The 27,030-nt window shown below is 39.9% G+C and overlaps 1 long non-coding RNA gene across 2 annotated transcripts in view; it reads right to left on the reverse strand.

The window, feature by feature from the left end:
* Window positions 1-4,158: 4,158 nt before the first annotated feature.
* The window catches only part of LOC138741209 (uncharacterized), a 130,570-nt gene continuing 107,698 nt past the window's right edge, over window positions 4,159-27,030 (reverse strand). For both annotated transcript variants that reach the window (XR_011343396.1, XR_011343397.1), the window contains one exon: window positions 4,159-6,300. This is a non-coding gene — a long non-coding RNA (uncharacterized lncRNA). The remainder of the gene's footprint in view (window positions 6,301-27,030) is intronic.

The following is a 27,030-nucleotide window of genomic DNA, read 5'->3' on the forward strand; positions in this document are numbered from 1 at the left end:
TATGATGAATAAAAGGAATATTCTGATTGATTAAATAGAGACTCCCTTAACTTTAGCATTAGAAGAATGGAAACTTTGTCCTTTCCACTTTGACGTAAATCAGGAGTTATCACAGTTTCAGAAATGAGTTTCTTGTAAAAAGATAATCTCAGTTTTTAGATGTTCGACAGGTGCAACAACACTCTTGTATTCAATTGGGCTATTTAAACCTTTAATATTCCAGAAGATAAATCTGATATGATTAACCAAAACTTTTAATTGATGTTATGAATATAGTCTATCACCATCCTCCAAGCTGCTACCTTGAATTTGTGCAATAGCACAGCTTGCATTAAACTTTAAGTCATAACAACCTTGCAAACCCAGCTCAGTAAATCCAAACAAACACTCTCCCTCCCAAACTCCTTAGATCCAAAAGTTGCCTAACAAAGCAGCAACAGGCTCAAAAGACATTAAAAAAAACCCTTGTGCTTCTGCTGAAGATTTTAAATATAATGCCTTATTTTAAAAGAATAATTATTAATATTTTTTTTCAGACAATGAAAGAAACTGTACAAAAGAATACAACCAAAGTAAAAACGTTTGCAGTAAAAATGCACATGCATGTTAAATTCACATCTCTCTTTCCCATGGTCAGCAATAAAAGAAAAAAATGCTAATGTATTAAATTCACAAATGCTTTTAAGTAACAAGCATTCAAATAATACCAGATCATTAATAGCAAAAAAAAGAGACCAACAGAACTTTGCAGGCTCAATTAAAGCAAAGTATCCAAAACCTGTATGTGGTTAGATTAAGATTTCCTGCACGTATAATGGACTATGAGCAAGTACATTATTTTAATGTTAACCCTATTTTCCTATGGTCATATATTAAACTAGGTGCAAAATAGTACTTGTACTATTAATAAACAAGTAACAAAAGTAGGAAATTTAAATTGAGATATTCCATATAAATCTTTCATGCCAAAAAAATTAAACTAAAATAGAAAAAAATAAAGGAAACAGACTTACTATATCATATACCAGTCAGAAACAATACCTCAACCATTAAAAAAGATGAAGAATACAACCAAACTTCCCCATTAAAGCAAAATGAAAAACACTTCAGTTACAGAAAAGCTTCAAACACTAACCAACTTGTTCAAGACTCTACATGCCTCTTCTACTGACTTCAAAAATTCCTTTCAACCATCCTCTAAAGCAGTGGTTCCCAACCTTTTATATGCCCCGCACCCCTAAAAAAAAATTAATACATTCTCGCACCGCTTAAATTAAAAATTTATTTAAGAATAAAGGTGAAGGTGACTAAAACAAATTTGTATAATCAATTTTTTAAAATGTATAAACAAAAATAAAACATATGGAAAAGAAAAAAATATTACAACAAATTAAATCTTGCATGAACCCTACAAAAAATTAAATTTTCATCCATGCATGAAATTTCTTTAAAAAATTAAAGAACTAATGTTCATAAGCCAATTTAAATTTAATGACTCTTTTGTTCCTGTTTATTGCTTGAGTTTTTCAAAACGTGCCACTTCATTGCTGTTAGCAGTCTGTGTGTCTGCTTGTGCACCCAAGCGATTTCTAGACTGTCTTGATTGACAAAAGGGCACTAAATCCAGACTCTCATAAGTATGTCGTCGCAAATGGGATGAGCACAGTTAGTGCTTTTTCACAAATTCTTGAAAACATGTCCATTGCTGAACACCAATATTGTTCCAAAGTTTTGCTTTCAAACTGCATTTCAAGAACACGATTTGTGTGCAGTTCAATGATCTTCCTTCAGCTCTTCATCATCCGACATATTATCCAAATTGAAGGAGTATGGATTTTTTAATAAAAACTGGAATGCCCTCTCGCGTGCGCCACCCCCCCCCCCCCCCCCGGAACGGGAAACCCTGCAGTCTAAAGTAATCCAAAAGCAAGCTGGATACAACAAATTGGGCTTGAATCCTTTCTCCTACAGCTTAGACATGACATCTATTCTCTGCACATATTCATGACTTCAGGGCAAAAGTCATCCATGAGTCTAATTTGTTGCCCCTGAAAATAAAGATTTCTCCTCTGAAGAGCCTCTTGAATTACATGATCCTTTAGTTGATAATAAATGAAAACGAGTGTTACCGAATGTGGGCAGTGTCCCAAAGTTGTCTTATGAGCCAAGGAATTATGTGCTCTGTCAAGCTCAGACTTAGCAGAGAAAAGCTCCCTTCCAAGCACTTCCAAGAGTAGATCTGAAAAGAAGTCAGTCACCTGGTTTGTTTCTGTAAGCCCATGATTTGTACATTTTGGGGTTTGCTTCTGCTCTCCAAAATCAACCACTTTCTTTTTTTAACTTTATTTAAGATTTTGTATCATGAATAAAATAGAAAGTTACAGTAAAAAGATTAAACGTAAGATAATAAAAATTACAGTACTACATTAGCAGACTAAATAAACTAAACCCCCCCAATAATTAGTACACAACATTAATGACCTAGCTTAAAGTTAGTCTAACCCCCCCCCCCCAAGATAAAGAGTGAAGAGTTAATAAAATGAACAATATTATATAAAAGGCCCACTTACACAAAAAGATAAAACATAATAAATAAAGATACTAACAACAAAAAAAGTTATCAATACTAAAATATCAGACTTAAAAACATATTTAAATCAAACTTAAATGCATATATTTAGCAAACGGAGTCCACTTCAACCTATAAAAAGACATCTTATCCTGAATTGAAAAAGATATCCTTTCCATAGTCAAACAGGATTTCATCTCCAAATACCACCTATCTAAAGTTAATATATTTTTATCTTTCCAAGTAAGAGCTATACATTTCTTGGCCATAGCTAAAGCTAAATAGATAAAGGAAATCTGATAATCCTGTAAGCCTAAATCAATTAATGATTGCATATTCCCTAATAAAAATATGCCAGGATCTAATACAAGACAGATATTATAAACTATTAAATATAGATTGAATACCCTTCCAAAACTGTTGCAATCGATCACAAAGCCAAACAGTATGCAAAAAAGTATTAGCCGTCTGGTCACAGCGAAAACAGCAATCCGACTTACTAAGGCCAAACTTTTTTAGTTTCTCCGATGTTAAATATAACTGATGCATAAAATTATAATTAATCATCGCTAATCTAGCATTAACCAATTTCCGAATACTATTCTGGCAAATTTCCATCCAGGCTTCTTCAGCTATTGTAAAACCTAAATCTTTTTCCCATTTCAACTTATCTTTATCCCAATCTTTTTTACTATCAGTTTCTTGTAAAATACAATACAAATCAGATATATATCCCTTTTGTGGTATTGAAAGTACGTATTCCTCAAAATTAGAATCAGGCAATAAAATCATATGTCGACCACATATCTGTTTTACAAAAGATCTTAATTGATAATACACAAATATAGAGTTTCCACTAATACCAAATTTCCTTTGTAATTCATCAAAAGAACAAAAACATTCCTCAGAAAAACAATCGGATAAATTTTTTATTCCCTTCCTTTCCCATTGTTTCAAAGTGATATTGTAGACTGTAAAAGGAACAAGTTGATTGTTGTTTAAGGGCAATCGTCCAGACCATTTATTTTTGAGCCCCAATTTATTAAGTTTGCTTGTCCATAAATTTAATAAATGCTTCAATATTGGGACATCATAAGTTCGTAATAAATTTTTATTCCATCGAAACAAAAACTCATGAGAAAATTTTTCTGAAATAACCGCCATTTCTATCTTTGCCCAACTGGGCGGATCATCCATATTCATTAATGCACTAAGAAATTTAAATTGAGCTGCTTCATAATAATGTTGAAAATTTGGTAATCTTAAACCTCCAAATTGAAAATCCCACATCAGCTTTCTCATCGCTACCTTCAGAAATTTTCCCTTCCATAAAAAGTCTCTAATTGTTTTATATAGATCCTTAAAAAAATTTAAAAAAAAAAAGGAATTGATTGAAACAAATATTGTATTCGAGGAAAAATATTCATTTTTATAGTATTAATCCTCCCTAATAAACCCAAAAGCAAATCCTTCGACCTAATCAAATCTAATTTAATCCTTTTTATTAAAGGAAGATAATTAATTGAATATAAATCTTGAAATTCCATAATAACATTAATTCCTAAATATTTAATTTGTGTGGTCCACTTCAAATTTGTAATACTTTTATACATTGAATAATCATTTTACAAATTGATAAAATTTCACTTTTGGTCCAATTTACTTTATAACCAGATAATTGACCATAAGTTTCTAAACATTCTTGAATTGCTGGTAAAGAAATGCCCGGATCCACCAAATATAATAAAACATCATCAGCAAATAAATTAATCTTGTATTCCTCATTCAAAGCTCTCATAACCTTTAACATTTTCATTTTGACGTATTAATTGTGCCAAAGGCTCAATGACTATAGTGAATAAAGCAGGTGACAATGGGCATCCTTGTCTAGTAGACCTTGTTAAATTAAAAGATTCTGAGATCTGCCCATTGACAGCAATTCTGGCCTTCGGGCTATTATATAAAGCCTTTATCAATCCAATAAATGAAGAACTAAAACAAAATTTCTCAAGTACTTTAAACAAAAACTTCCATTCCACTCTATCAAAAGCCTTTTCTGCATCCAATGAAATGACTATTGGATAATTCATCTGAGATTTAGATTTATTTATCAAAGTTATTAATTGCAAAATATTATCTGACACATATCTATTTTTTATAAATCCCGTTTGATCACTATGTATTATTTTAGGCAAGTATTGAGCTAAACGATTAGCCATAGCTTTTGCTACAATTTTGTAATCTACATTTAACAGCAATATTCTTCAAGAAGAAACCTGTAAAGGATCTTTATCTTTTTTTTTGGAATAACTGTAATTATTGCATTGGAACAAGATTCGGGTAATCGAAAAGTGCCATAAATTTGTTGTAAAACATCCTTATAAATAGGAAATATATCAGCATAAAAAGTTTTGTAAAACTCTATAGAAAACCCATCTTCACCAGGTGCCTTTCAATTTGGCATATCTGTTATCGCCATTTCTATTTCATTTTCTGTAAAGGGTTTATCTAACTCCTGTCTATCTTCTTGATTCAATTGTGGCAATTTAATATTTTTCAAAAAAGAATCTATAGCATCTTCAGTTACATCTTTACATTCTGAAGTATATAATTTTTTATAGAAATTACAAAATTCCTCATTAATTTCCTTTTGACTAAAAGTAATACCCGATTTCTTTCTAATTACTGGTATAATTCTAGATAATTGTTCCTCTTTTAACTGCCATGACAAAACTTTATGAGCTTTCTCACCCCATTGATAAAACATGTGTTTAGTTCGGTTCATTAAACATTCAAACCGATAAGTTTGTAATTCATTATATTTAAATTTTAAATTAGTTAACTGGTTCTTTTGTGTTTCAGTAGCATTTTTTTGAAATTCTTTTTCAGTAACAGTTATCTTTTTCTCTAAATCTTCAATCTCTTTAATTCTCTCTTTCTTTACTTTAGAAGCATAACGAATAATTTGACCTCGTAAAAAAGCTTTCATTGCATCCCATAAAACAAAATGACTAGAAACAGAATTACTACTATTACGAATAAAAACCTCAATTTGTTGTTTTAAATAACTAATAAATTCCGGTTTTTGCAGTAACATAGTGTTGAATCTCCATCTTGGAGTTCTCTGAACATCCTGTGAACTCTGATATTCTAATAATAATAATGAATGATCCGAAACCAGTCTTGCCTTATAATCCACAGATGTAACCCTATCCTGCAAATGTGTTGAAATTTAAAAAATAATCAATTCTAGAAAAAGAATTATGTCGTGACGAATAAAAAGAAAAATCTTTCTCTGTAGGATTAAATCTTCGCCAAATATCAACTAGATTCAAATCTGACATCATATTAGATACTTGAACTGCCATCTTCGATTTCTTAATTACTCTTGGATACTTGTCCAATAAAGGCTCCAACACCACATTCAAATCACCCCCAATCATCACATTAGAATTTGATTGTCCAAGTAATAAAAGACATGTCGACAACAAAAGTTGTATCCTCAACATTCGGAGCATAAACATCAAGCAAAGTCCAAGCTTTATTAAAAATTGTACAGTTCAATTTTAATAATCTTCCACCATTTTCTCTTCATTCTGTAACTGAAATGGTAAATTCTTGTGCACCAAAATTGCCACTCCTTTTGCTTTTGAATTAAATGAAGAATAAAAAACTTGTCCAACCCATTCACATTTGAGTTTCAAATGGTCCTTATCTGTCAAATGAGTTTCCTGTAAAAAAAAAAGCCACATCAACTTTTAATTTTTTTAAGTAAGCAAGTACTTTATTGCGCTTAATGGGATTATTTAAACCCTGGACATTAAAAGAAGCAAACTTCAATTTAGACATTCCTTACAGCAACTCAACACAAGAAAGAAAAAAGAAAAAAGAAAAAAAAAGAAACCCCCCCAAAAAAAACCCCTCCTCTTATTCACTCTTAAAACTACAATCAAGAACAAATAAAAAAGGATAAAGAAAGAAAAAAAAATATTTAAAAAAAAAAGTTATGAAAAAAAAACTTCACTCCTTAACCCAAAAATTAACAAAAAAAAACAGGCAGGAGGTTACTACTACCTCCTCCTGTTTAAACCGCACAATGGGGTAACTCCCACAAAATACTAGGTGTGAGATAACTCACACGTAGCTGACGACTTCTGGAAAATAGTGTCCACCCAGTTCCCTCTCCCAACTTCCATTTCGTATTAAACTATCATCAATGACTAAAATCTTCCAAAAAAAATTTTAAAAAGATGTATTTTTTTAAATCAATTTTATCACTTCGACCACCATTGCTTCCATTTCTTCTTGAAATCTGATTCCCATCTTGTATCGCCACTCTCTTTGGAGACTGAGAAGGACTATGTCGTTCCTGAAATTGCGTAATCGGTAAAGATTCAGCAAAGTCTATAGCTTCTTTAGGATTATCAAAAAACTTTGGCTGATATCCATCCTGAAAAATCTTCAATACTGCAGGGTACCTAAATGTTGCCTTGTATCCTTTTTTTCACAACAACTCTTTCACAGAATTAAATTCACTTCGTTGAAACATAATTTCTTGACTCAGATTCGGATAAAACAAAACACGATTATTCTGGACCATCAAAGGAGATCTATCTTGCTGAGCATTTCTAATAGCCACACGTAGAATTGTTTCTCTATCACAATAGTTTAAACAACGGACCAGAACAGGTCTTGGATTCTGTCCTGAAAAAGGTCTCCTTCTTAAAGCTCTGAGTGCATTCCAATATTAAACCTTCAGGGAACTTGTCTTGCCCTAACACTCGTGGAATCCATTCGGTAAAAGATTTTCTTGGATCTGGCCCTTCTATGTCTTCTGGCAAACCAACAATTTTTATGTTGTTCCATCTAGATTGGTTCTCCAAAAAATAAACCATTTTTGCTAAATTTTTATTCTGAGTCTGCAATGTTTCATTTGTTTTGTTTACATCTTGCAGTTGGTCTTGTACATCAACTAAACCTTGATCACACATATCATGTCTTTCAGTGGTTTCAAGTTTAAATGCTCCATAGTCAACCATCTGTTGAGTATTGATATTCACCAATTCATTAAGCTTGGAATAGATGTGGGTCATAGAATTACCTAACTGTTTCATTGAAGAATATATCTTAAATTCAAGATTCTTGACAATCCTATCAGCAAAAGTAGATTCAGACATAGTAGGATCCTGCTGTTTCTGAGAAACCAAAGGGTCTTCTGTCCCTTGGTTTAACAGCTTTTCTTGCAGTATGGCTCCATGTAGAAACCCCTGCCACAGCCTCCTCAGCAATATCAGGAGGCTGATAGTCAGGGTTATCTTTAAGCCATATTTCATCAAAAGCCTTCATTATATCCATACCTGGGGAAAATGTCATAACTGGTGGTGCATTTCGCAGCGCCACCGCTATATCAATCAGAGGTCGGCTCTTTAACTCTCCAGCTGGTGGCGCCCCAGCTGATTCAGCTGTCAAAGTCTCGGTGACAGCGCTCACAGCGGGCGTTGTTTGAAATACACGCACCCGACCAGCCCTTTGTTCTAAAGGCTGCTGAGTGCCATCTTTAAAGAGCCCTATTGGTACAGAGCAGAGCTCCAATGCCGAATCCTGTGCTGCTTCTCCTGGATCCATTCCACGCTGAGTCCTGGTTTCTGGTAAACAGGTAGGGTCAGATAATTTCGGGAAATGTAATTTTTTAACGATCTGTTGGTGTTTTCTTTTACTTTTTTTAACAAATGTACCATTAGACATTAATTCAACATCTCTTACTATTTTTAAACTTTTAAAGAATTTTAACGGGCACTTAGAAACAAAACAATAAATCAGAGTCAGGAGAGGTCTGTTTCTTACGCCATCTTGCCACGCCCCCATCAACCTCTTTCGAGGCTAATTTGAAATTGATGGCAGATAGTTCAGAGCAAAGAATTTGTAATTTGTCAGTACGCTCATTAACTGTGTTCAAATCTTCCTCCACAGATCCCAGGCCTTCATCAATTGCTGAAATTGACTTGTAAACCTTTTAAAGTGCAGATTTAATTTCCATTTGACTCTTTTCTACTGTTTCAGTTATTTCCTTTGTGTGTGCTGGTTCAGAAATAGTCTTTTGAAGGAGTAGCTGTTTCTTCCTTTTTAATCATTTTTGCTGTCTTTTGTAGCTCTAGTACTGCTTGTAGCCATTTTGAAATAATCAGTAATGTTGATTAATAAAAGTGCAAAATATAAAGTACTTTGGTTGAAGCTTTAAAGGTGAATGAATGGAAAAAATTTTTTTTAAAAAGACCAGGGGGACCTTACTACTGCTAGACCATACAATAGCCAGCTGGAAGTCTGGATATGAACTTTTATAGAAATAAATAACAATAGGTTTAATATATCACACACCTAACAAAACATACAGCTCTAAATGTTAGTCTACTGGTGCTCATTTGCAATTAAAGAAATGCCAATATTTGCATTTTAATTTTTCATGCTAGTTGCTTTTATTAATCAAATTAGATGACAACAGAGGAAAAGTTCACCAGTACTAAGTAATTTAGTGAATGATTTATTACATTATTACTTAGACAATTATTTTAATAGCATTATGCAATCAACAGAAGGAACCATTTCCTACTGTATTTTTTATGCTATTTAATTCAGAGAAATTAAATTATCAAACTCGATGATGTGTCAAATATGCATAAACTTGCTCTAATATTAATCAATTTTATTGTTTTGTGCTTTCTGTGATGCCAGCTGCTTTGATTCTGAAAAAACCCATTGAACCTGACTGATGCCAAAAAGCTTTAATATTGCTAACCCAGGTACCCTCTTTTGTAGTCTGAGTCACGGTGGTTGCCATATTGTGAAAGCCATTAGTTTGTTAACATTATTTAAATAACAGGTAATTCAAATAAAGAGCTGGTGCATCTTACTGGGGACTAGAAGAGACGAAAAAGAGACGCACTGATGGGATAAGAATTTTGCTGGATAAATAACATTATTTGTCTTGAACAAAATACAGATACAGTAAAGCACTTGTTATCTGGAATTCAATCAACCAGCAAAAAAATCAATGCATTTTAAAGCATTAAAATAAATAAAAATTAATTAATTAATTAATTAAAAGTTAAAATTGTAAAAGTAAATGTTCTCTGAAGTAACACAAACCTTTGGTGACGATGGGAGCAAATATTCAGCCAGTGGAATGCTTTGCTTGTAGCAGCTGTTTGAATGAAGTTGTGTTTGAACAGGATGAAGAGCTGGTTGATGCCACTTATTGTTGGGGTGAGTCTCTTAAAGTGTCTCCTTATCCCTGCTTAGTAAGTGTCTTTGTCTTTATTAGTATATTGTTAGGTATATTAGTAAGGCTTTATCTGAAAATTTGGGCAGGGGGATTAAATATGATATTGTTCATATTTCGGGTGGCTCTGTAGAGGGGAAGGAACCTGCAGATGCAGCGGCAGTTAAATGTTTTCAAAGAATGTGATTGAAAATAAAGTAAATAAGGTTTATATATTCATGCAAATGATGTTTGCTCAGACTAAGTACAGTATAGAATTTTTTGTCTTTTAAACTGTTTATTCTTAATGCAGGGATACTAGTTAGGCATTGTAAGTCAGTATCAAGCAACCAGAAAACTCACTTATCCAGCATCCACCAATCCCCATAGGTGCTGGATACCAGGGGTTTTACTGTATAACTGTGATTCCACAGGAAGGAAACTAAGAGCAGATGATTTGCCCATAGCATTGCATGGATATAAACGTTGAACTTTGCGAAGGGTGAGGGGACGACAAGCAATTTGCTTGATGCATGATGCCAGAAAAGATTGCTGAATGTTGAAGACCTGAGAGGGCACGATGCTCAAGCATGAACTTGCCTGCGTTGGCCCTATGTGGCCAAACCACTGGAACAATGGAGAAGGGGAGCAAAAGAGAAAGCAAGCTGGAAAGGTTAGGGTGGGGTCAAAATGCAATGCTGTGGTACTTTTGTGATCTGGTAGTTGGGCGGGATGGGGGGGGGGGGGAGTGAAATGACCAGATGTTGAAGTTGTTGATTGGGCAAAGTGCTGGAATCTAGTCTCTAAACTTTTCATCCATGCACAGATTGCAGAAATGGCTTATAAACCCTGTGATTATTATCCACCCCTCATTGCCTTTGAATGAGAGGGCCAGATGTACTCCCAGTGGTGATTCCTTACACTGTTTTTAATTGTACTTTTCTCTGTTGCTTAAAAACATAAGCAACATCCGGTCCATCGAACTTGCTCTGCCATTCAATATGATAATGGCTGATTGGCTGTGGGCATAGCTCCACTTACCCATCTTTTTCCCATCACGCTGAATTCCCCTACTATTTAAAAACCATCAGTGTCCTTAATACATTAAATAAGGCAGCCTCTTCAATGGAAAAAAAATCCAGAGATTCACTACTCTCTGGGAGAAGCAGTCCCTGATCATTCTTGTCTGAAATTGACTCTGTAATTTGTAGCAATGACCTCTAGTTCTAGTCTCATCTGTCAGATGAAACAATCTCCCTGCTTCTATCTTGCCTATTTCTTCTGTGATTTTTAAGTTTCCATTAGATCTTCCTTCATCCCTCTAAACTCCCATGAGCATAGGTCCACCCATAAGCTGATTGCCTCATTTCCAGAATCAACCTGGTGAACTTCCTCAGCACCTCCTCCAAAGCCAGGTTATTGTTCCTCAAGTAAGGAGAGCAGAGTGCATACAGTACTCCAGGTGCAGCCTCAACAGTACCCTGTCCGGTTATAGCAGTTACGCCTGCTCTGAAATTCAGTCCCTTGAGCAATGAAGGACAACATCCAATTTGCCTTCTTGATTACCTGCCGCACTTGCAAACATTTTGCAATTAATGCATAAGCGCTCCCAGGTCTCACCGAACAACAGATTGCTGCAATTCTTCACCAGCTATTCTTTGTTTCTATACCCTGCACCAGTGACTTATTGTAACACTACTTTCTACAATGTTATTTTCTTCATTATTCGTTATTTTTGCACTTTCTGCTGCATGAGTTGACTTGCCTGGATAGCATATAAAATGAAGCTTTTAATCTTGGCACACATAACAATAAACTTTTCAATTTATTTCACTGCTGACCAACTTTCCCATTTTCTTCCTCTCCCTGGGGTACATTTTGGACGATAAATACAGTATTGCAACAAAGCTGAACGATTTTCCTGTGCTCTGCTTGGAGTATAAATCCAGCCCAGTAAAAGAATGCACAGCATTATCTGAGCACTTTACAAAGCTACCTGACATCAATTTAAATTTTCATCAATATAAGAATTATGTTGATGCCAGCTACCATTAGAGGCAGAGATTTTAATTTGAATAACTGTTCCAAACTCCAAAGCTGTTACATATGGGTGAGTTTCCAGTTCTCTGATTATAAAATATGATCAGGGTGTGCAGCGAATCTCCACAAGTCAAACAATGTTGCAGAAAATCTTGAAAAGGAACCACTGACTTGCAGAGAATGGAACAGATTACACCCATCACTGGTCAGTGAAGAGGTGATTGTGAGTTGTGTTTAACAGGGATATGCCAAATTTACTTGTATTGGGATAACAGGTTGAATGGCATCAGTTTTCTGGGTTTCAACAAAGTGATTTGAGTCAAGGTAACATCACCTGTGCTGCTTAAAAAGTAATGAGTCAGAAAGCATAATATCAAAGACTGTAAAGCAAATGGAGGATTCTTTCCATTCATTCTCATTGATTTTTGAAGGTTCACCTCTTTCTTTCCCTGCTCCTATAACAGGGTAAAGGGTCGACTACCCATCCCAGTGAACAATGCTCACCCATGAAATACACTAAACATTTCTTTCTGTCATTGCCAGGGGAAGAAGGGATGGCTCAAAGCCCCAACTTTCATTGTCTGGGTCTTCTGATCCATTGGTGCTTGAGGAATATTGATTGCTCCTCTATGAAGGGCACAAGGAGTTTTCAGTTCAGTTTCTTGATGGGCTTCACTTGACTTTTGCACACAATGATCCATTTTTTTGCTGTCCTGTTACAACGTTACGGCTATTGACAACAGGATGATCCAAGAAAAAGTGTTTGAGTGCATGGAACCATGGGTGACATGTTCATTAGCCCTCGGGAAGCTGCTGAGATGTTTGTGGTGTTTCCGAGACATTGATCCTGAGGATTGTCTATCAACATAGATTCAATTGTGAGCAATTACATAATGTTCTGTGGGCCTGTTGAAACTGACCATTAGTGACCCCCTCTTATAGGAGTGGTCAGTGCTGAGGCAGCAAGTGCTGGAAGTCATGGTTTAGCATCATGAATTCCCAGGAGCAGTGGTGCAGACATAGGAACAACTCCCCATCCCATCAACGAGCCCGGAGATGATGGGGGAAGATGTAGACATCAGCTGACTACAGTGTCCCAAGGCAAGAATGGTGCCAGTGGAAAGGGGTGGCCTGAGAGATCATGATCTAAACTGATGATTAAGGACCTGATCCAAGCTCTAATGGGTCTTTAATGACCTCACATATGCGGTCAAAGTCAGTGAGGCCAGCAAACTTCCAACACAAACACTTCTAACCTACATGCGCACTGTTGTTCCAACATTCTCCTATTCTTAAAATCAATTGTGTTAGACATGCAGAATGGTAACAGGCCCTTTTGGCCCATAAGCCCATGCTTCCCAATTACACACAATTGACCTACAACCACATCTTGAAGGGTGGGAGGAAACTGGAGCACCCGGAGAAAACCCACGCAAACAAGGGAAGAGCGTACAAACTCCTTACAGATCCCACTGGATTCAAACCCCTGTCACTGGGGTTGTAACAGCAGTGTGCTAACAGCTATGTGCTGCCCTCTACGCTAACCATGTTGTCTTCACAACTTGTATGGTATGCACAGGATTCTAAAATCCCCTGTTACTTCTGTGTTGCTGCAGTGATGTTGAATGCTTGGCCGCCTTGATGTGTCGCAAGCTTTCAGAGTGCAACCTCTCAAAATTGATAGACACTCAGTTAGAGTGGCATCAATTATTTTCACAGAACATCTTTGAACAATCATAATTACTACCATCATTCTTCCCTAGGTGGAGCTTAGCTCACGATAGCTACTGCCATATAATGTGGGGGGTAAAAAAACTATCAAACCTATGATTAAGTCAACATACATAGTATGAGATGCAAAGAGCTACCAATTGCTGAGAGAGGTGATTGCAGACACACTCGCTACCTTTAAATGATAAGTGATAGTATAAAAAATGAAATTTGGTGGAGCATTATCTCTCCCATTATTTAAATAGAAATTCAGGCAACTGAATTTCACGAATGTCACTGACCAAAGCTTATCATTCATCTGCACATTCTAATAGTCAATGCAGTCCTCCAGTCAACTGGCAGCAGTCCAGGAAGGACTAGGTTTAATACTAATGTCATTAAGGCTTTCCGCTTGCTGCAGAATCAGTAGGAAACTAATAATCTCTGCTGCAAAATGCAAATTGCACCTGGTAACTGTGTGCAGAGAATTGCCTCGGTAGATACAGGGACTGCTGATCACACAGTTCAGTTAACGTTCTCTTCTTTGGGCTAAAGCTAACCAGGGCTTCAGGAAGGTTTGGCCAAACCACCCACCCAGAAAGTGATCGATAGGATCATACTGCCCTCACCAGAACACTATTCCAGGGCCAAAGTTCTGTTTGCACAAACACCAACTGGGAAAAAGCATCTATTACTTTATATTAGTTTATCTTTATTTTTCTTATGCAGTAATTTAATTCCTATTTAGTGTTTGTTAATGTATTTTACATAGCTGTGTTCCTAAGCAGTTAAAAGTTTGGTGCATCCAAACGTTATACTTGTGCGTATGGTGGCCTGGTATGAGAGCACCAATGCCTCTGAGCAGAGAGCCCTGTGCTGTGAATTGAGATTCACTGGTGGTGTGTTATACTGATGGCTGGCTATGCCTCCTGGCTCCACCCCATCTATCCATATATAACCCTGTTTTCCCACCTAAACCCTGAGCCCCTCTGAAAACCACTGTAAGACCCTATTGTAGAGCTCGTCGAAAGAACCAAAGACGTTGATCCAAACCAAGGCTTTTATTAGCAAAAGACAGGAGCTCTTCACAGGTGGCCGACCAGTCCGGAATGATCCGACCTGGCTAGGGACACAACCCTTTAAGGCCCAGACAGTAGGCGTGGCTAAGCTCTCAGCCAATCGCTGTAAGCACAGTCATTACACTCTAGATACTGTAACTATATACATTGGTGATAGGTCTGTACTATCACACCTACCCTCAGTTATAAGCTAATAAAAGTGTATGTTCTCTCTCCAGTCATCAGAGCTTTTATTCAAGCTTCACCCTGCGAAAGGGCAGCAATGGTTAGCACAATGCTGCTACAGCTCCAGTGATCAGGACCCGAATTTGAATACCGCGCTGTCTGTGAGGAGTTTGTATGTTCTTCCTGTGTCTGCATGAATTTCCACCAGATGCTCTGGAATCCTGCCACCCTTTAAAGCATATTAAGATGGTAGGTTAATTGGGTATATTGGGTGACATGGGCTAAAAGAGCTTGTTACTGTGCTATGCGTCTAAATTTTTTTTAGAGGTAGTGGATGCTGCTCAGACATCTCAGGCAAAACTCTCCCCACCATCGGGAAAATCTACATGAAGCGTCTCTGTTGGAGAGAAGCCGCAATCATCAAGATCCACACCAACCTGGACATGCTCTTTCCTTGCTGCTGCCATCAGAAAGAGGTATAGGTGCCCCAAGACTTCACCACCAGGTTTAGGAACAGCTGCTACCCCTCCACTATCAGACTCCTCAATGACAGACTCGATCAGAGACTCATTTAAGGACTTTTACTTTGCACTTTATTTATTATTGAATATTTATTTTCTGCATTGCACAGTCAATTTATTTACATTTTCATTAGTGCAGTTTTTTTTGCATTACCAATAAGTAGAAATTCAGCCTGGCCTGCAGGAAAAAGATCTTAGAGTTGTCAACTTGTATATGATGTTATTTGTGTTGTCTAACAATAAATCTGAACTTTGACGATAAACCCGCATCTCAACTAATGTAACCCAGAAGTGCCAAGGAGTACTTCTGTGTGTACACATTATGTGTGTCTGTGTGTGTCTGTGTGTGTCTGTGTGTGTCTGTGTGTGTCTGTGTGTGTCTGTGTGTGTCTGTGTGTGTCTGTGTGTGTCTGTGTGTGTCTGTGTGTGTCTGTCAAAAGGATGTGTAAGGTGCTCCTTCCATCCGATAGCCTACAGATCACCCTTGGGCAAGGTGTCCTCCCCCTCAAAAGATGCTCACAAACTCAAGCTAGCATGCCGGAACATCAGAACCATGCAAGACAAGGCTGACAGCCACCGACCTGAACGTCAGTCGGCCCTCATCGCACATGAACTCCTCAGACTTGACATCGACATAGCCGCTCTCAGTGAAGTCCGCCTTGCAGATGTAGGCCGCCTCCAAGAACGCGGCGCGGGCTACACACTCTACTGGTCTGGCAAGCCTATGGATGAACGACACCTATCTGGTGTAGGCTTCATGGTCAAGAACTCCATTGCCTCCAAACTCGAAAACCTCCCGACAGGCCACTCGGACATGATCATCTCCATGCGACTCCCCCTTCAAAACAAGCGTCGCTTCACCCTCATCGGTGTCTATGCTCCAACCCTCCAGGCGGAACCAGCAGAAAAGGACAAGTTCTACACTGATCTGCGCAACCTCATTCAACGCACCCCTACAGCCGACAAGGTTGTCATCCTTGGCGACTTCAATGCTCGCGTCGGCAAAGACTCAGAAACCTGGCCAGGAATCCTGGGCAAGCATGGTGTCAGCAAGTGCAACGACAACAGGCGCCTCCTGTTGGAGCTCTGCGCAGAACAGCGGCTTGTCATTACAAACACCCTTTTTCAGCAGAGGGACAGCCTGAAGACTACCTGGATGCATCCCTGATCCAAACACTGGCACCTCCTGGACTACGTCCTGGTGCGAGAAAGAGACAAACGAGATGTGCTCCACACCAGGGTCATGCCCAGCACGGAATGCCACACTGACCACCGGCTGGTTCGCTGCAAGCTCAACTTTCACTTCAAGCCAAAGTCCAGGAACAGTAAAATCCCCAGGAAGAGGTTCAATGTTGGAAACTTGCAGTCAGACGAAGTGAGAGGAAACTTCCAGGCAAACCTCAAAGCAAAGCTCGAGGATGCAATCCGCCTCACAGACTCGTCCCCTGAAACCCTCTGGGATCAGCTGAAGACTGCCATACTGCAATCCACCGAAAAGGTACTGGGCTTCTCCCCCAGGAAAAACAAGGACTGGTTTGACGAAAACAACCAGGAAATCCAGGACCTGCTGGCAAAGAAGCGAGCTGCCCACCAGGCTCACCTTGCAAAGCCATCCTGGCCAGAGAAGAAATGAGCCTTCCGTCGCGCATGCACCCATCTTCAGCGCAAACTCCAGGAGATCCAAAATGAGTGGTGGACTAGCCTTGCCAAACGAACCCAGCTCAGCGCGGACATTGGCGACTTCAGGGGTTTTACGAGGCTCTAAAGGCTGTGTACGGCCCCTCACCCCAAGTCCAAAGCCCGCTGCGCAGCTCAGATGGCAAAGTCCTCCTCAGCGACAAGATCTCCATCCTCAACTGATGGTCAGAACACTTCCAATCTCTTTTCAGTGCCAACCACTCAGTCCAAGAATCCGCCCTGCTCCAGCTCCCTCAACGGTCCCTAATGCTAGAGCTGGATGAGGTCCTCACCCGGGAAGAGACATAAGGCAATTGAACAACTGAAAAGTGGCAAAGCAGCAGGTATGGATGGAATCCCCCAGAGGTCTGGAAGGCTGGCGGCAAAACTCTGCATGCCAAACTGCATGAGTTTTTTCAAGCTCTGCTGGGACCAAGGAAAGCTGCCTCAGGATCTTCGTGATGCCATCATCATCACCCTGTACAAAAACAAAGGCGAGAAATCAGACTGCTCAAACTACAGGGAAATCACGCTGCTCTCCATTGCAGGCAAAATCTTCGCTAGGATTCTCCTAAATAGAATAATACCTAGTGTCGCAAAAACTGTTCTCCCAGGATCACAGTGTAGCTTTCGTGCAAACAGAGGAACTACTGACATGGTCTTTGCCCTCAGACAGCTCCAAGAAAAGTGCAGAGAACAAAACAAAGGACTCTACATCACCTTTGACCTCGCCAAAGCCTTCGACACCGTGAGTAGGAAAGGGCTTTGGCAAATACTAGAGCACCTCGGATGCCCCCCAAAGTTCCTAAACATGGTTATCCAACTGCACGAAAACCAACAAGGTCGGGTCAGATACAGCAATGAGCTCTCTGAACCCTTCTCCATTAACGATGGCGTGAAGCAAGGCTGCGTCCTTGCACCAACCAAAGAGACAAGAGCAACTTGTCCGTGAACTACTCTTTGTAGACAATGCCGCTTTAGTTGCCCATTCAGAGCCAGCTCTTCAGCGCTTGACGTCCTGTTTTGCAGAAACTGCCAAAATGCTTGGCCTGGAAGTCGGCCTGAAAGTCAGCCTGAAGAAAACTGAGGTCTGCCATCAGCCAGCTCCCCACCATGACTACCAGCCCCCCCACATTTCCATCAGGCACACAAAACTCAAAATGGTCAACCAGTTTACCTATCTCGGCTGCACCATTTCATCGGATGCAAGGATCGACAATGAGATAGACAAGACTCGCCAAGGCAAATAGCGCCTTTGGAAGACTACACAAAAGAGTCTGGAAAAACAACCAACTGATAAACCTCACAAAGATTAGCATATACAGAGCCGTTGTCATACCCACACTCCTGTTCGGCTCCGAATCATGGATCCTCTACTGGCATCACCTATGGCTCCTAGAACGCTTCCAACAACGTTGTCTCCGCTCCATCCTCAACATTCATTGGAGCGACTTCATCACCAACATCGAAGTTCTCGAGATGGCAGAGGCCGACAGCATCGAATCCATGCTGCTGAAGATCCAACTGCGCTGGGTAGGTCATGTCTCCAGAATGGAGGACCATCGCCTTCCCAAGATCGTGTTATATGGCGAGCTCTCCACTGGCCACCGAGACAGAGGTGCACCAAAGAAGAGGTTCAAGGACTGCCTAAAGAAATCTCTTGGTGCCTGCCACATTGACCACCGCCAGTAGGCTGATATCCCCTCAAACCGTGCATCTTGGTGCCTCACAGTTCGGCGAGCAGCAACCTCCTTTGAAGAAGACCGTGGAGCCCACCTCACTGACAAAAGACAAAGGAGGAAAAACCCAACACCCAACCCCAACTAACCAATTTTCCCTTGCAACTGGTGCAACTGTGTCTGCCTGTCCCGCATTGGACTTGTCAGCCACAAACGAGCCTGCAGCTGACGTGGACATTGAGGTTATGTGAAGCCATGGATTGTAGATGGTGAATGGTTTTGACAAGCAGATTCTTCAAATTGGAATTTATAGTTGTAAAACTAAAAACGCTGGGGCAGATGAATCTGCTGATCAATGGCTAGGGTTATCCATCCAGTATGGACACTGCAACTGAAGGCGACAGGAAACCACTTCAGTATTTTTCCCTTGTATAATGAATTCAACATCGATTATGGTCTCAGCTCAAAGATGGAACCTTCAATGAGGGAGAACAGGAGAGGAATCAACTACAATTCGGAGAGTCAGAGATCATAATGGATGGAGAAATATGATCGCCCAGTGCAAGCTCATCAAAAAATACTTTTGAACTTCATATGTCCTCGCAGGTTAAATTCAGTGTAGTCAATGTCATGTCATTCAGCATCAAATGTTACCCATACTGAAACTCCTTGGACATTTCTAGAGTGGTTCACATTGATTTACATGGAGAACACTAACAAACATACGTGTATGTATGTGTATACGTATTTATGCGTGCATGTATATGTCTATGTGCATACATATGTGTATAATTCATTGGGATGACTTCATCACCAACATCGAAGTACTCGAGCTGGCAGAGCCCACAAGCATCAAATCCATGCTGCTGAAGACCCAACTGCGCTGGGTGGGTCACGTCTCCAGAATGGAGTACCATCGCCTTCCCAAGATCGTGTTCTATGGCGAGCTTTCCACTGGCCACCGAGACCGAGGTGGACCAAAGAAGAGGTACAAAGACTGCTTAAAGAAATCTTTTGGTGCCTGCCACATTGACCACTGCCAGTGGGCTGATATCGCCTCCAACTGTGCATCTTGACGCCTCACAGTTCGGCGGGCAGCAACCTTCTTTGAAGAAGACCACAGAGCCCACCTCACTGACAAAAGACAAAGGAGAAAAAACCCAACACCCAACCCCAACCAACCAATTTTCCCTTGCAACCGCTGCAACCATGCCTGCCCGTCCCGCATTGGACTTGTCCGTCACCAACGAGCCTGCAGCAGACGTGGACATACCCCTCCATTAATCTTCGTCCGGACTATGGGAAGCAACATCCCAAAAAATCTGGTTTCAGACCTCACATCTTTAACAATGCTGAATTGTCAAAGGCTGTTAAGTTAAAATTCACAAGAAGAGCCCTTCGCCCATGGCAAACACTGCTGATTCAACAAAAGCCACTGTGTTTGAAGGGCCAGTTTGTTTACATGTAGCATTTGAGTTTTGTTGTCACAGCTTGCTCATTTCAATGAGCGAGAAAGGGAAACATATTCCATTAGAAATACCTTCCCACTTAAAGCCTCTTGGTATTATTGAAATTGTGTTTTCCCACTTGGAATGTTGTTCCACTTTGACTTTTCAAATATTAAAATGGTTGCAAAGAATTGACAGATGCCAAACACTCTAAAATTATTTTTCTCCCTCTGATGTTGCTCGACCCACAGAATTCCTGCAGCAGGTTGATCTTTGCTTCAGTTTCCAGAATCTACAGTCTCTTGTGTAAATCCAAAACTGGGGTTTCTGTTTCTCATGCTTGGGAGAGGATTGACCTCCGATCCATTTTTCTGCAGTAACTGTACCACACTGTGATGCAGCTGGCCAGAACACTCTCGATAGAGCTCCTGCAGAAGGTTGACATAATGACCCATGGAAAAAGTTTGGAAAGACAAGGCAAGTATCTTCCACTGCATGAGAAGAAACTTGGTTGAAACATACAAGGTCCTGTGTGATGCTGAACAGGAGGATGTGGAAAGGATTTTCATGTTGTGGAAGAACTCCGAATCAGTGGTCAAGAAAATTACAAGGGAAAAAAGAAATGCAGGTGTTGGGATCTTAAGGGACTCAACGGGTCAGGCAGCATTCGTGGGAAGAAATGTTTCTTGTCTGGACCCTTTGCCAAGGAAGTCCCAAACTAAAACATTGACTGACCATTCATCTGCATGGATACTGCCTGACCTGCTAAGTCCTACAGTTTTTCTTTTTCACTAAAATTATGGGATCACCCATTTAAGACAGAGATGAGTGTAATATTTCTCTTAGACACTCACCTGCGCTTAGACATCTGAAAGGCAGTGGAGCACAGTGGATTTGAACAACTTCGATGACAAGTCTATTTTCAAAATATTGTACAATATACATACAAGTCTATAAGACACAAGTGCAGAAATAGGCTATTCAGCCCATCAAGTCTGCTCTGCTATTTAATCATGATCAGATCCATTTTCCCACTCAGCTCCACTGACAGCCGCCTTCCTGTAACCTTTGATGTTCTAGATAATCAACAACCTATAAATCTCTGACTTAAATACACCCAATGATCTCCACAACCGGCCGTGGCAACAAATTCCACAGATTTACCATCCTCTGGCTGAAGCAATTCCTATGCATTCCTGTTCTAAACAGACACACTTCAATCCTGAAGTGTGCTATCTTGTCCTAGACTCTTTCCATGGGGAAGAAATCTTTCTCCATCTCTGTCCTGAATATGCACTGAAATTTTCTTAAAAACAAATATTCTTAAGACTGGTGTAAACAGATTCTTAATTTTTTAAAAAGGGGAAAGGGAGGAATGCAGAGCTGTGGTCACCAGATTAACCAAAATCTTATTGACGCTCCTAACTCAAATTTTTAATTCTTCAGAATGTCAAGTTAAGTCAAGTACAATCTGAAGAAACGCTGTTTTCTGGACCTCGATGCAAAACATGCACACACATGACCAGACATAATATGCATACAGATAACAATATTCATATATACAAATAAATAACAATTATTTTGTAAATATGAGAGCCTTGGATGGTTAGTGTGAGCAGTTCCTTTGGTCATTCAGCATTCTCACTGCCAAAGGAATGTCAAGGGCAAATTATATCAAACTTGGATTAATTGCTTCAGTTATTTTTTCTATTTCCATTTTGATGACCTCAGATTTAGAATAAGATCATTGAAATCTTGGAATTAAGGGCAGGAATTCAAACTCTCTGAACCATCTCTGCCGTTCAATCAGACAAAGAATGATCTGATCATAATCCAAATCCTAACCTCTACCCAACTTTCCTTTGTCTTTCCCTGACCTTGGAGACTGGTTGGCTGTTTTGGCATTAGGAGTGACATCTTCTGACCCCAACTACCTCATTCATTGAAAATAGCTTCCTTTTCTATCAATCGTTGAAAGGAATCTGATGTTACTTAATTATGGAAACAAAAAATTGCAAAAAATATCCAGAAGTGAAACATTACTGATATAAGCATTAAAAAATGGTGATGCTGCCAGAACTGTTGTAACAGCAGCTCTGATGTTGGTACGAGTCCAGGAGAGCAGAGACACAGTGCTCCCACCTGGTCCTAATACTGGCAGCTCAGTACAGGTGGTCAAAAGGCCAGTTGAGGGAGCCGATGGTAAAATCCTGCAAACACGGGTCTCTAGGTCTGTGCCCAAGAAGGCAGCATCTGTGCTCTGCAGTGACCATGAAGGGTTACAGACTCCAGGGAGCAGTGGACCAATGCAAGGTACCAGAAATAGGAAGAATGCCTTCCCATTTTGAAGCAGAAGCTGAGGAGATTCCCATACAGGATGGTGACCATGGCAGTGGACAAGCGAAGGGCCTGCACAGGCTGAGGGCAACTTGGGGTCAGGGGACTCGCACGGGCTGTTAGCAACTGGTTCGTGGGAACCAGGATTCGAGAGGGCAAAAAAGCTCTCGAAGGGACTTGGGTGCTAAAGGATTCCTGATCATGTCGTAGATTTGGATCTGGAGCTCGGGTTGTCAATGGATCGAACAATAGTCTGGGCAGCAGCAAAGGCCCATGGGAGCGCTGGCAGTGAACCCACAGACACTCAGTGACTTTTGCTTCTCTTTCCCCTGGCTTTGACACTGGGCGACACGAATAGCAGGCAGAAGGCAATTTTGTGTAATATTACATGAAAATGGAGGAATCTTGAATAAGTCCCCCACTCTTCTCCCAGTATATCCCACCTCCACATAAGAATGTTGATCTGTGAAGAGAACATCTTTCAAGAAAATTAAAGAGGTGAATGTATTGGGTCTGGAGTCACTGTTTATATCCATTCATTGCTGATTCATAGCAGACAGTGACATGTTGAACTATCACCACTGACAGGTTTATCCATAGATACAGCTACCTTCCAGAGTTTTGTTCTGAAGGGTATTAATCTCTTCTGTCTTACACAGCTGCTGAAGGAAGGTCAGAGTTCATGTTCAAGCAGTGAAATTGTCCATCCATTTGTGAGTGGCATAAGCACATTCTGAGAGAATAACTATTGAAATGGCAGCCTGCAGACTGCTCAACAATGGAAGCAACACAATTAAAATTCAATTTATGTTTCTTGCAGACTATCCTTGGAACACAGCCAAGTAGAGCTTCAAGGAGCTAAATAATGCTGGTGAACATTTTACAGACTATTCTTTCAGGTAAAGTGTAAGGATTACTGTCCTGCAGAGAAAGCAGCCACCTCCAGTGTTTGTGTATAGCAGAGTAATAGAGTGATAACATTAACGTTAAAATTGAATTTATGATCTAAATATGCATGTGTGTGAGTGTTTGACTATGTGGTTTCTGTGTGTGTGTGTGTGTGTGTGTGTGTGTGTGTGTGTGTGTGTGTGTGTGTGTGTGTGTGTGTGTGTGTGTGTGTGTGTGTGTATTTGTATGTGTATGTATTTCAATGTGTGTCCGTATTTCAATGCGTGTCCTTGCACATAAATGTATCTGTATATGTCAAGTCTTTCCTTTTATGTGCCTATGCATATGTATTATTTTGGGGGTACAGACAAGCGTGTGTTTGCATTGCTTTCATAGATAAAAAGAATCCTTATGCCATTAAGTGACATCTAGATATAGCTCAAATCTAGGCCAGTGACAATGTGTGGTTTCCCTTATCTAGCAAGCAGTTTTAACTCTATTGGAACATTAAATGGTTGAACAATAACTGTCGCCATCACTCTGACCCACAAGCAGACACAATGCTGATCCTGTAAGATATCAAAGTTCAGTGTGTAAGGAAAAGTGCAGAAAACAACATTGTTATCACTGGCAGAGACATTAACATTCCTCTCGTGTTTGGAGACACACTGACACTTGAACTCAGTTTGGGATCCACACTTCATGTAGCCGATGTGTGGATGTCCCTTTCCCTCTGATTTCACAGAGGGACATCACTTCAGCTGACCTGAACTGACCCAGCAATAGCTGTCACAAAAAACTCTGGAAATGGATGCCCATCAAAGTCCTGCAGATATCAGGAGGAACCCACTTGGGACTCCAGATGTTGCTCTCAGGAAAAAGATGCAGAAAATATCTACTTACAGAATGAGCATTCTGGATGCAAAAGATTTCAAAAGTGATCTTTTATGTTCTGGTACATATATTGATGTTACTTATGGAAAGGAAAATGATAGAGATGCTGGAAATGTGAAATAAAGTGAAAAATGCTAGAATACTAAGCAGGTCAGGCAGCACCTATGCAGAAAGAATCAATTAACTCGTTAAAGCAAGACCTTTCATCAAATGTTAAAATGTCAGTCATGTGACCACATCTGGGTACATTTGTCATCATGCCATCGAAAGCTGTGGTGAAAATAGTTCCAGTACGGAATGCGGATGTTCACAGTGTGTGTTCCATTCAGTGATTTGTTGCATTGGTACTTTTCACCAAAAAAATCTGCCACCTTCTTGAGCAATCTCTTCAGGGTCAAGGATAATGGAAGTCTGCTCTGGTTCTGAGGCTAGCTGGGACCTGCAGATTCATCCGTAGATGGGTCAAGAGGCACCTGATGGGAGAAGTTGGGGAGAGGAAAGGGTTCCAATTATCAAATAGATGCTCCTGATGAAAGGCCATAAATACACCTAAAGACTTGGCCTTCACATCTGCCTATAGCAACAAATTCCACCATCCTCTGGCTGAATAAATTGCTCTGCATCTTTGTTCTAAGTGATGCCCTTCAATCTTGAAATAATGCCCACTTGACTTAGATTATCACATCATAGGAAACAACCTTTGTATATCTACTCGATCCTTGCCTTTTAACATTCAATATCTTTCAATGAGATCCCCCTCATTCTCCTAAATTCCAACACATACACCCCTGGAGCAGTCAAACGCTCCCCAAATGATAGTCCTTCCATTCCCAGAATTATCCTAGTGAACCTCCTTTCAACCCTCTTAAACTTCAACACATCTTTTCTTAAGTGAGGAGCCCAAAACTGCTCACAATACTCCGTGAGGTCTCGCAAGTGCCCTATGAAGCCTCAACATCACATCCCTGCACTAAAATTCTATTCATCTTGAAATGAATGCCAGCATTGCATTTGCCTTCTTCACCACTAACTCAACCTACAACGTTACCTTCAGGATATTCTGCTCTAGGACTCCCTGGTCCCTTTGCATCTCAATATTTTCAATTTTCTCCCAATTTAAAAAAAAGTCTGTCCACTTTTTTTCTACTGAAGTGCACATTCCAACATGGTGTTTCATTTGCTCAAGGTTCTCAAAAGTGCTCCTCCACTTTGAGCAAACATGGGCCAAAGATTCCCCAGGGTCAATTGAGATATTTCACTTTTTCAAGGAAGCTTTTGAGAACATCCTTAGATCATTTCCTCAATCCTCTGAAATCTCTTTCTTTAATAGAGCTCTAAATAAAGTGTCTCTCTCAGGAGTACAGCTTCAGGCACACCATCCAGAACCAACTGAGCATAGTTAGGGCTTCAGTGTTGGAGATGTTGGCCTGAGAGAAGACACTAGCATTGGTCTGCATACCTGTAGTAAACTTGGAGGATATTGCAGAGATGACATTGGTCCAGTGCATCAGGATGCTTGTTGTAGGAATCTGTGTTTTAGAAGTAAGTAAGAGGACTACATGTAGACCAGGGATTTTATGCCAGATTTGAGATTTGTATGCTGACGTACTTCCTCAGATACTAACGCCCATTCTGGGACCTTGGAGGTAAGGGTGAATTTTGTAGCTCCTGAGAAATGTGGTCCACATTTCCCATGTGTTTGTAATGGTCTTTTATTCTTGAAGGACAGTGCTGTGCCATGGTGGCAGGTTGGTGGAGGATGTTGGTTTTGTATGGAGAATATAGAACTGCACAGCACAGCAGCAGGTCCTTCAGTCCACAATGTGTGCACCAAACATGATGCCAAACTAACGCAAGTCTCTGCTGTTTGCACCTTATCCATATCCCTCAATTCCCTACGTAATCATGTGTCTAAATGTGGAGAAGTTCATCAATTCTCCTTTGGCAAACAAATCAACAAAAACTTGGAGGTTTGACTCCAAACCACATAAATGCAGATGTCATCCATTCTCTGTTGCTAGATGACTAACCCCCTTTGGAGGTGACGGAGATGAATTTATTAAGAGTCACCAAGCATCAAGATACTGTACAAAATAAGGCCTGTAGAATAAAAAAAAAAGCTGCAGAGTGCAGGTAGAATATTTCCTCCTGTAGTGATGGAGAGAAGTGTTCAGCTGCTTGTAAACAAGTGTCAGGAAAGAGTGGTGTTCTGGGAGCAGAGAGAAGTTGATGAAAACCAGCAGTTGAGGAAGAGACATAGCAGCAGGTTAATGTTGAGGAAGAGTCCTTACCATGAGCTTTTTAATGTGGCTGAGAGAAAGCACTTCCCAGCTTGGCTATTAATTATTACATGCTTTGTGTGCATTTGCATCAGAGCCTCTGGAGAAATTAAACCATTTCTGAAAAGGTCTCCTTAAAACACGTGTTACACGTACATTATGTCCTCAATGAAGGAAAGAATTTGCCAAGTTAAGTGCTGGCATTGTGGGTGGGTTCATTAGCAGATAATCCTGACTGTGTGTCAGCCAATATGGGCATGAAAGGAAATACTGGCCAAAACTCCCTACAGGAACACATTTGGGAAGAGAGAGACACATGTGACCTCATTTACTGAAATCTGTAGAAAACAAAAAGCTACTGGAGGAACTCAGGGATACCAGTCCAAATGAAGTGCCCCAACCAGAAATATTAACTGTCCATTTCCCTCCACAGGTCCTGTCTGACCCATTGAATTCCTCCAACACCTATAGATTGAAAAGCTCCTGACT

The sequence above is a fragment of the Narcine bancroftii genome, chromosome 8, assembly GCF_036971445.1.
Source record: "Narcine bancroftii isolate sNarBan1 chromosome 8, sNarBan1.hap1, whole genome shotgun sequence".
Taxonomy (NCBI): Eukaryota; Metazoa; Chordata; class Chondrichthyes; order Torpediniformes; family Narcinidae; genus Narcine; species Narcine bancroftii.